The 10936-nt window shown below is 35.6% G+C and overlaps 1 pseudogene; it reads right to left on the bottom strand.

The window, feature by feature from the left end:
* Window positions 1-9597: 9597 nt before the first annotated feature.
* The window catches only part of LOC149229531 (auxin efflux carrier component 1-like), a 48690-nt pseudogene continuing 47351 nt past the window's right edge, over window positions 9598-10936 (bottom strand).

Genomic DNA, 10936 nt, shown 5'->3' with positions numbered 1-10936 from the left:
CAATCTGGTCCATAGGATGAATGTCTTTGGCAAGGACCTCCATATTTGTTCTAATGTAGTCAGCTGCTGACTGTGGCTGCTGCACTTTAGGCTTAAAGTGGCTCAAGATCTTTTTTCCTTCTTTAATGTCATAAGCAGACATTAACCTTTGCTCGTTGGCGGGGGTCATCTTGAAAAGCTAAATTATAAAGAGAGAGCCCTCTCTGAATGTAGATTGGCTAGAACCTGCATCTAACAGATTGGTCTGTGGTTACCTCGGCCATATTCCCTTTCTTACAACTTTTTGGAACAACCTGACTGATAACAAGTACTAAGAAGCAATTCTGCATATAGTAATGTGAGTGAAGAGAAATGAATAACCTCATCAATACAATCACTGCCATATTCATGCAATGTCCTACGAAAGATATCCATATAGACAAGGATTGATTTATTTCATCGATGAATCATGCATATATTATAACAACGACGGGAAGGAAAAGGTTATTCACTGCCTTGTCACCTTTCCGTTGGTGGAAACCATTATACAAAACTATATTTTCGAATGTGATTATGAAATTATCATACTTAAAATGGTCAGAATGTTTTCTTCACATTCTCAAACCTTTTAAATATTATTATAAATTATTCGATATTCTTATCATTGTAAACAATCTCATCTTCTTCATCCAAAGAAAAATAAGGTTGAGTTTTAACCCGTTTCTTTTATTTAAAAATAAAAATTAAATTAGGCACGATTTATTTTACTGGTTTATGTGAGTTTTGAAATGTTTGGATGACTAACTTGACGTCTGTATTATTTTTATTTTAAATTAATTAAATTAGGTATTGGGTTTTTTTGTTACTAGTTTTTTGAGTTCTGAAATAATTGTATGACCAACCTGTGGCTTGAGAATATACCCCTAGGTTGCATTTCGCCATCAAAATAACCATTTAAGCCTTTAAAATCACCTGAAGATCGCACTCGGCCCAGGCCACACCAACCCTTAGCATGGATGGATTAGAGTGCCTTAAGAGAAAACTTTTTCACTATCTATTCCGCATATTTTCTACACCCCATGAGCTTAGGTATTCATCCTTTTAGTTAATGTTCCTTAATATAATTAGGAATTACACCACATGTTGCAAAGGAAACTTCATAAGACAATAACATAGAAGAAATAAGTAAAATCTTTATGCAATTTTGTTCCTTTACTGGCTATTATCATCACAGTCCTCATAAAAATTGTCGGTACAAACTTCTTGAAAGAGAGAACAAACACTGCAGAAGATTCATTGCATTAGCTTTGTCATATTCTGTTGCCCACAAAATTATTAACTCCCAGGTATGTCAAACCTCTTCTACATCTCAATCCTCCAAAATCCATCGTAACTAAGCCAATAGATGCAAATAATTATCCAAATGATACCAATACCTTTGAGGATGTTCTCATTATCAATATTCACAAGAACCAAGGTGAACCCTATAAGTAGCTTTTAAAAATTGTTAATTTACTATAGAGAGCGAATGGAATTGTACCAATGCTATCATGTTTTTCTTATTGTTTTCACAAGGACAAAATGCTCATGCTCTATCTACTATATATTATTGTGGTGTTATCTACCTCCAATCATATATCTTATTACCATATATTTTGTATTCGCACATTTGCCTGTGGTTCATAAAGAATACTGTATAGACCTTTTCCAATGGAGTATCTAGAACTAGTTCTTCAAGGTAAATTAACATTAAGAAAAATTTTTGGAAATGAAGATGGCTTTTGATAGTCTGCAGTAAAAATTGTATACTTGACATTCTAATGCAGGTTCCTTAGGCAAATTTTTCAAAATATGGGTATCCATTAGAATATATTTTTCATTCTTATTAAGATAGACATTAGTTCAAATCGAACCTCAAAAAACTATAAACAACTAGAGTGAAATGTTTTGTTAGATACTTAGTGTTGAAAATAAAAATACCATATATCCAACGGTAACCTTAAGAATGCGATATTTTTAATTAATAGAAAACTAAAGTGTTGTAAATATCATCAAAGGAATATTACATTAATTTGGGGTATGGACAATATCTCCTAGAGACAACTTCATAACCCTGCCGAAATACCAAAACTGACAATAATGCTCAAACAAGTAACTGCAGTTATGTACGTTGAAAACAAACAAATCTCCAATACAATACAAATTTGATGGAATATAAGACGAGAAACAACTTTTAGTTTTTTTTTTTAATACAGAACACATTTATGAAGTTAAAATATTTTCTAGAAAACATTCAATGTGCTCCATGAAATGAACAAGAATCACGTGCAGTGGAGAAGAAGCTTTTGATCTATTTCATCTCTTTTTGAATTGGCTGAATCTTGCATTAAAAGTTAGACAATGCAGATGCAACCCTCCATAAATACAATCTATATATAAATTCAGGATTATTTAGTGAAGAATATCAGAATCTCTAAAATCTAAAAGAATTTTGATTTCCACCCAATGGATAGTTCACAAAGAGGAAAAAAGAGCATATAAAGTCTGAAAGTGAAATGAAAATTAGACATGGGATATTTTAAAGTTTCCATAGGCAAGCAATAATACGTTTAACATGCTTGAAATTTAAAATAAGTCATCAAGAAACAAACATTGAAAATGTGAAATAATATAATATTGAAACACCAGGTAGACAAAGGAAAAACTACGTAAAATCAAATAACATGGATATAACTCCCTTTGAATCTTGAGCTTTGCATCATAAGTTTTGGTTTTAATGTTTGATGTAACCAAGATATAGAATAGTGTGTCTGCATTCATTGATCCAATTGGACTAGTATAAAGTTATCTAGTAATATGTGTCTAGTTAGCTACATTTCGAATTTAATTTTTTTGTGATCAACTCCCATGAGGATTCACCAATTTTGAGAACATGACACTTTTGTTTGCATCTTCTAAATAATAATCACTTCGACCAACACATTTGTCAATAATGCTTGTATCAAAGGCTCATGCTTTGGGAAGTGCAAAGGAACATCTCTGATATGATTTCTACTATTGCCATCAGGATAATTTTTTAGATTGTTTCCTCAAGTTGAAATTCATATTTCAAGCTCCATAGAACATCTCCCATGATAGGCTTGTCAATTTCCTACTCTTCCAAACACTTTTCAGCAGACTCCTAAATTTTTTTTAGAGAACGAGGGTTGATGGTCCCAATAAGGTGAGGATCAATGATCTTTTCTAGCATGCCTTTTTTTCGAGTGCAATGTGCACTCTACTATATTTACTTGTTCTCTGGGAAGAAAAATATTAAGAGTTTTCATTTCACACAAGACCTTCTGTAATGTTACTCCAAAAGGATACACGTCAAATTTATCTGTCAATTGTCTCTTTCCAAAGTATTCAGGATCAAGTTACCCAAAAATACCTTTCACTGCAGTACTTACATGAGTATGATCAAAGGAGGGCTTAGTATTTGAAAGTCCAAAGTCTTCCACCTTTGCTACAAAATTCTCATTGAAAAAAATATTAGTGGTCCTCACATCTCTATGAATGATACCTTGAGCTACCCTAGTATGTGGGTAACGAATCCTTGGCTGCTCCTATACATACCTCAAGCCTTTGTTTCCATTACAATGGAGGAATATTTGATCCATAGAAATGACTTCAAACAGTCCTATTAGCCATTTATTCATATACTAGAATCATATTAGAATTTTCCTCACAATAACCAATCAGAGATACAAGATGGCGATGGCAATGGAAACGCTTTCATAACATCATAATTTATGTCTAGAATTTAGTGAGCCCTTCTTCAGATCTTGGATTACATCACTTTACAACCACTTTAGTACCATCTTCTAGATTTCCATGATAAACCTTACCAAAGCCACCAACATGAAGTTGAATCATGAAGCAGACAAGCTATCAAAAGCTGAAGTGGAAATGGACAAAGGATCTTCAAATTTTGTTGAAATGACTCTAGAAGGCTACTTTGATATTGGAAGGTGTTGGGATAATATGAATTATACATGATGACATTGTCTTGGATATACATGTTACTTCTTGAGTTTACTTTTCAATTACTTTTTAAAGACCATTAAATGAGATGAATGAAATTTTGATATGTGCGATCCAGTTCCACTATGAAGCAACATTATAATTTTAGGCATAGATTTAGAAAGTGTTCTAAGACCAAAACTTTAGGTTTTAACCCCATACAGAAATTACCTACATATGAATTCTAAAACATAGAAAATAAACAACGTGAGAGCATAACACATAAAACACATATACACAGAGATTTTCCCCTAGATCCCAAAACAAGGACTACCAACTTGATTTTTCATTATGTTCCTTTCAATGTTATAATACATATTTATACATGCTGAAGAATCCAATACCATGGATCGAAAACCATTGCGTCCAAAACCATGGACCAAAAACTATTTCGTGCAAAACCATATGTGAAAAACATGCACAAAACCATAGGTAGGTCCGCCCAACCTAATATAGGGTCCAAAAAACAAAATTTTGGGGAGGTTAGCTACACTCCTCAAACTCCCTATGAACCCCCCGCTATGCAATCAGTGCAATGAAGGGGGGGCTCGTCCTCCCCTCTACCCCCCAGTTAACTACGTGGGATAGTCATGGAAAGAATATAACACAACCCAACATTCCCCGACTTGTTATTTTCTTTCCATAGGGGGCCATAAGAGAGCTTAGTCATTTATCCAGCCCAGCAACGCCCATTGTTTGTCTACACCAAGAGAACTTCTCAGAACTCACAAATTTTGTCAATGCATCTAGAATATTCTTCAAAGTGTCCGCCTTTATCAGCAACATCTTTTTGTCTTGTATCATATCCCTCACAAAGTGATACTGAACATCAATGTGTTTTGTATTTGAATGATATGCAAGGTTCTTTACGGAAAAAATTGCACTTTGGTTGTCACAGTATATCCTTATAGCTCCCTGTACTAACCCCATACTTGAACACAATCTCTACAACCAAACTGATTCCTTGCTTGCATGAGCGGTTGCCATGTATTCTGCCTCTGTAGTTGATAGTGCCACTACATATTGTTTCATACTCATCCAACTGACTACACATCCAAATAGCTTAAACACATACCCACTTGTAGATCTTCTCTGATCTAGATCTCCAGCCCAGTCTGCATCAACAAAGCCATGAATATCCAACACCTTGTCCAATCCTGGTCTTCCTTGGTGGCACAAACCATAATCACTAGTGCCACGCAAATAACTGAAAACTTGCTTCATTGTTGTCCAGTGCTCCTTCCCTGGTTTTGACATAAACCTACTCAATACTTGCACTGCATGTGAAATGTCTGGTCTAGTACATTCCATTTCATACATCAGGCTACCGACTACACTTGCATATGGAACATGAGACATGTCCTTTTCTTCTTCTTGCATCTTGGGACACTGTTTAGCAGATAACCTCACACCTACAGGAATAGGAACATTCACCAGTTTATTATCCTAAATATTAAACCTTTACAGTATTTTCTCAACATACTTCCTCTGGTTTAACTAGAGCTTCCTCCTTTCCCGGTTTTTTTTAATTTCCATGCCCAAAATATAGTTTGAGGCACTAAGATCTTTCATGTCGAATTTGGAGGACAATTGGGTCTTCAAATATTGGATAATTTCTTTGTCATTTCCAACCAGCAACATATCATCCACATAAAAGACCAGATAAATAACATGGTCACCAATTAATTTAAAATACACACAGTGATCTACTTTGCCTCTGGTGAAGCCAAGTCCTCGTATAAATGTAACAAATTTCTGATACCACATCCTTGGTGACTATTTTAACCCATATAGAGACTTCTTTAACTTGCATACCATTTCTTTCTTACCCTTCACCACAAAACCTTCAGGTTGCTTTTTGTAGATCTCCTTTTCCAAATCCCCATGAAGAAATGTTGTCCTCACATCCATCTGTTCTACCTCAAAATAAAAAGCAGCAACAACAGATAAAACTAATCTAATAGAAGCTACCTTGGCAACAGGAGAACAAATATAACTAGAATCAATTCCTGCCACCTGGGAATAACCTTTTGCTACTGACCGAGCTTTGTATTTATCCAGGTTTCCTTCTTCATTTTTCTTCTTCTTGAACACCGATTTGCTGCCAATGGGTTTCCTTCCAACTGGAAAATCCACTAGATCCCAAGCCTCATTTTTGTGCAAATATGCCATTTCATCAACCATGGCCTCTTTCTAGAGTTTTCCATCCTCTGAATCTATGGCTTCCTTCATAGTTCTAGGATCATCATCAGTAACAGATAAAACAAAATTTGAACAGAAAGTAGATGGACTATACCTTTCTGGCTGCCTTCTTTCTCGAACTACTCTTCTCACACCCAGAGTTTGTGGCTCTTCGTCTTCTGATTCCTCCTCTGATGTAGAGTTTGATTCTTCCTCCTTAATCTCAAACTCTATCTTCTCAGGTTCTTATGGTTGGACTTCATGTTTAATAACATCTTTCACCTCTCTGAACACCACATCTCGACTGTACATAACCTTCCTTGTTATTGGGTTCCAAAGCTTATAACCCTTTAAACCATCCTTATACCCAATAAAGATGTACTTTTCAAATTTACTATCCAATTTGGTTCTTTTATGCTTTGGAACATGTACATATGCATCACATCCAAATATCCTCAGATGTTGACCAAGTAACATGCTGTCTCCACTGCCTCTGCCCAGAATTCCTATCCTAACCTGACACCACTGAGCATGCTTCTTGCGCTTTTCATCAACGTCTTGTTCATTCTTTCTGCAACTTCATTTTTCTCAGGTGTGTATGGAGTATTCTTCTACCATGCTATACCACACTTCTTACAAAATTCTTCAAATTTCTTACTGCAAAACTCTCCATCATTATCTGTCCTTAACACCTTTATCTTCTTCTCTCCTTGGTTCTCCACTAGAGTGTTAAATTCTTTAAACCTGTCAAAGACTTCAGATATATTCTTAAGGAAATATATCCATGTATTCCTTGAGAATTCATCTATAAATGATACATAGTACACAGACTTACCCAGTGATTGAACCTTCACTTGTCCAAACACATAACTATGCACAAGCTCTAATATCTGTTTCGCCCTGTTACCACCAGAGGGCAAGCTCACCCAATTCTGCTTCCCATATACATAATTTTCACAGAAATCGAAATCCAGAAAGATATTACTCATACCTTCTACCATACCTTTACCATGAAGTATTCGAAGGCCCTTCTCTCCAATATGTCCAAGCCTTTGATGCGACAACATGGTCTTCTCTCTAGAGACCACTATATTTTTTGCTCCAATTTCAGGAACCACAGAACTATTGCACCCATCAACAATAGTGCTACCTTGCAGCTTGTTTAGAGTTCCAATTCCAACTTCCTGCATCAATACCAGTGCTCCCCGAACCATCTTGCAGGTATCCTTCTCGAACGGTGTTTTTACACCTACATCATCATGCTTGCTTACAAAAATTAGATTTCTGGCCAATGCAAGAATATGCAAAACACCTGGAAGTGTTCTTACCCTTCCACCTTGCAACTTCAACTTTACTTTTCCCCGACCAATGATTCCAGCCTTCCTATCATCCCCCAACAAGACATCACCACCACCATATTTCTCATACTCCTAAAGCCACTCACTATGGGGAGTGAAGTGAAAGGATGCACTCGAGTCAATCAACCATGCCTCATGATCTACATGTGTACTTGAAGAAGCCAAGTACACATCCCCACCTTCATCTGAGGTGTTTTTTGCCTCTGCAAAAGGAGCATCATCAGATCTCTTTCCTTTATTAGGAGCTGTATATTTACAGTGCCTTTTGTAGTGCCCTTCCTTTCTGCATTTCCAGCAAACCACCTTTATATGTTTTCCTGAAGATTTAGATCTCCCTCTAGATTTATATCTCCCAATCAATGACTTTTTTATTTTTATTTTTTTCTGTTCTAGGACCATCCTCATACATACAAGGCATCACCATTCTGGGTCTCCATATTTTTCCATCTCATCTCCTCTGTCAGCAAGGATGATACTATTTCATCAAACTGCAAGGCATTTGCATTGCTACCTGTTGCAATAACCATACTATCCCACGAATCTGGTAGAGAACACAACAAACTGATGCACTTACCTTCATCTGAAATTTTAATATCAACAAATAATAATTAACTTACCATAATATTAAATGCATTTAGATGCTCTGTCATCGAGTCTCCATCTTTCATCCTCAGGCTATACAAGTTTTTCCATAAGAACAATTTACTCACCAGAGACTTAGATTGGTACAAAGACCCTAATTTGTACCACAAAGCCTTCGCCGTAGCTTCCTCTTATACATTCAACAATACTAAATCTAAGACACACAATCGTATTGTGCTCTTTTCCATCTAATCCAACTTCTTCCATTCTTCATCAAACACTCCCATTGGTTTAGTACTTGGATCTATCGCAATCCACTAATCTTTATCCACCAGTAGATCCTCCATCTTGAGTTTCCACAACTCAAAACTCTAACCATTAATTTTCTCGATCTCCATCTTTCCACTGCTCGCCATCTTCTTTCACCACCAGAATCGATCTCGTAGATCTCACATTGAACAGGGTCTACCACAGGCCCAACCAAAAACCCTCAGCAACAAAGGCGTCCCCTTGAATCCAAAATAGCTCTGATACCAAATGTAGGTTTTAACCCCGTACAACTATTACCTACATACGAATTATAAATCAAAAAAAATAAAAGATCGAGAGAATAACACATAAAACACATATACACAAAGATTTTCCCCCGGATCCCAAAATCGGGACTACTAGCTTGATTATTCATTATGTTCCTTTCAATGTTATGATACATATTTATACATGCCAAAGCATCCAATACCATGGACCAAAAACCATTGCCTCCAAAACCATGGATCGAAAACCATCGCATCCAAAACCATGTGCGAAAAACATGCACAAAACCATAGGTAGGTCCGCCCAACCTAATATAGGTTCCAAAAAACAAAATATTAAGGGGGTTACTTGCACCCCTCAAACCCCTTGTGACCTCCCCCCCGCTACGCAATCGATGCAACGAATGGGGGGCTCCACCCCCTTCTAACCCCCTGGTTAACTACGTGGGCTAGTCATGGAAAGAATATAGCACAACCCAACATAACAGTAAACTTCCTAGTGTTTACAATGTGACTAATAAATAATTTAATCAAAATGCATGTTGGAATTATGGGTACTTTAGAATGGAACGAAACAATTTCATTTTAGGCATAGTTACTGAAAGTGCTCTATGACCAAAACATATTTTTTAATGTTTGTGTTATGCCTGCAATCAAGTAATAGGTATTTTAGGAATACTTTGGACTTGAAATGTAGCATATTCTCAATCATTCTAACATTTTGTTTCAATAAATCAAATGAAAAAATATAGTTCCTAAAAAGTTAAACCTTGTTCTATAACGTTATGTTCTTATTTTTGTTTTTCTACCTATAAAAGTAGAAGGAAATCATGCTAAATAAATACACAAAACAACAACAATGTTGTTTCACCAACCCTAGCCTGTACCAAAAGAAGAAGATATTAGGAATAAATATTTAAATCATGCATATAAGAAATCATAGCCCAAGTAATTCCATTAACACTTGTGCAGTTGTTTGGATTTTACATAAGTTTAGGCTAGACCATGTTAAGTATTAGGTTGATCATAACAATTACTTGTGACGACTCATTTCACTCCCCATCGCTTCACGCAGTAACCTTGGTGTAAGATATGTAGTAGATCTTGAGGTGAAATTGGAGAGCCTTGGACCATATTTATCCCCCAATATTCCATTAGCTATCATAGTACCTTTATCTCCAAGGTTGAATTCCCCTTCTTGGGAGTCTTTCTCAGCCTATGGTGGTTCAAGTATCATGACTCCAAAACAACACAAGATTAACATGGAGTGAAATTTATGAAAGTGAAAACTCTAATCTGAAATTAAGCTTGATACCTTTTATAAACATTAACATCAGAACCATAGATCTTGAAAAACATTTATAGAGAAAAGTCTTAACAAGCATTTATAGAGCAAAGTTTGTTGACACTTAGTATTATATATGGAATCTGGATGCCCTTCTAATGAGTCAGAAGTTAAACCATATCTATTTTATTATTTATAGTTTGTATTGTAGATTTCTCATAATAAGTAATTATTATGGACATTAAAGATTGTGAATTTGATCTCTCTGAAGGGATTCTCATAAGCTACATTTGAACATAGTTATGGAAAACATATTCTGGTAGGGAAAAGTTCCTATCAACAAAATGTCCAATCTAAGAAAACACAACTCAGATAATGAGTAATTGTGTTGTAGTGTATTTTAGGAATGTAGTTCACACTATTGTCAATTGGAGTTACCTTTGGTGCTTGAGTAGAATGGTTGTTATGTTCCTCACCCAGGTTCAAATCCCCACATGTGACATGATGAACTGTAATGTCTTCATAAATATTGTTGTTGATGAGCTATAATGCCTTCATAAATATTGTTGTGATTTAGTCATACCTATTCATATTGTTGCATTGGATTCAAGCCTTGTGAGCTATTAAGTGAGTATACATGTTGACTGGCCTAGGATCAACAACCTCACTCTAGGCCTAGGGTTAAGAGGGAAGCTGATTTCTTTCCTTGGGAAAGGTATGTTTTCTAAACTGTAAATAATTTTCCTAGGAATATCAGATTTATGTTTTTTATATAATAGTGTACAACTTCCAGTATTCTCAACAACTGATTTTCATGGAAGTACATACTAACTGCATTTTCCTACTAGTATGCAAAAATATTGTCGTATGTAAATAAGCTTTGGCATGCTTTATTCACATCCATTCCATAATCAATTTCACGAAAAAGCTTCTATTTTATCACCCATGATTTTCCC

The sequence above is a fragment of the Pinus tabuliformis genome, chromosome J, assembly GCF_031772625.1.
Source record: "Pinus tabuliformis cultivar Carrire ecotype Pingquan chromosome J, CPIR1, whole genome shotgun sequence".
Taxonomy (NCBI): Eukaryota; Viridiplantae; Streptophyta; class Pinopsida; order Pinales; family Pinaceae; genus Pinus; species Pinus tabuliformis.
Note: the sequence above shows the minus strand (reverse complement) of the source record. Positions and strands in the feature narration are given on the sequence as shown.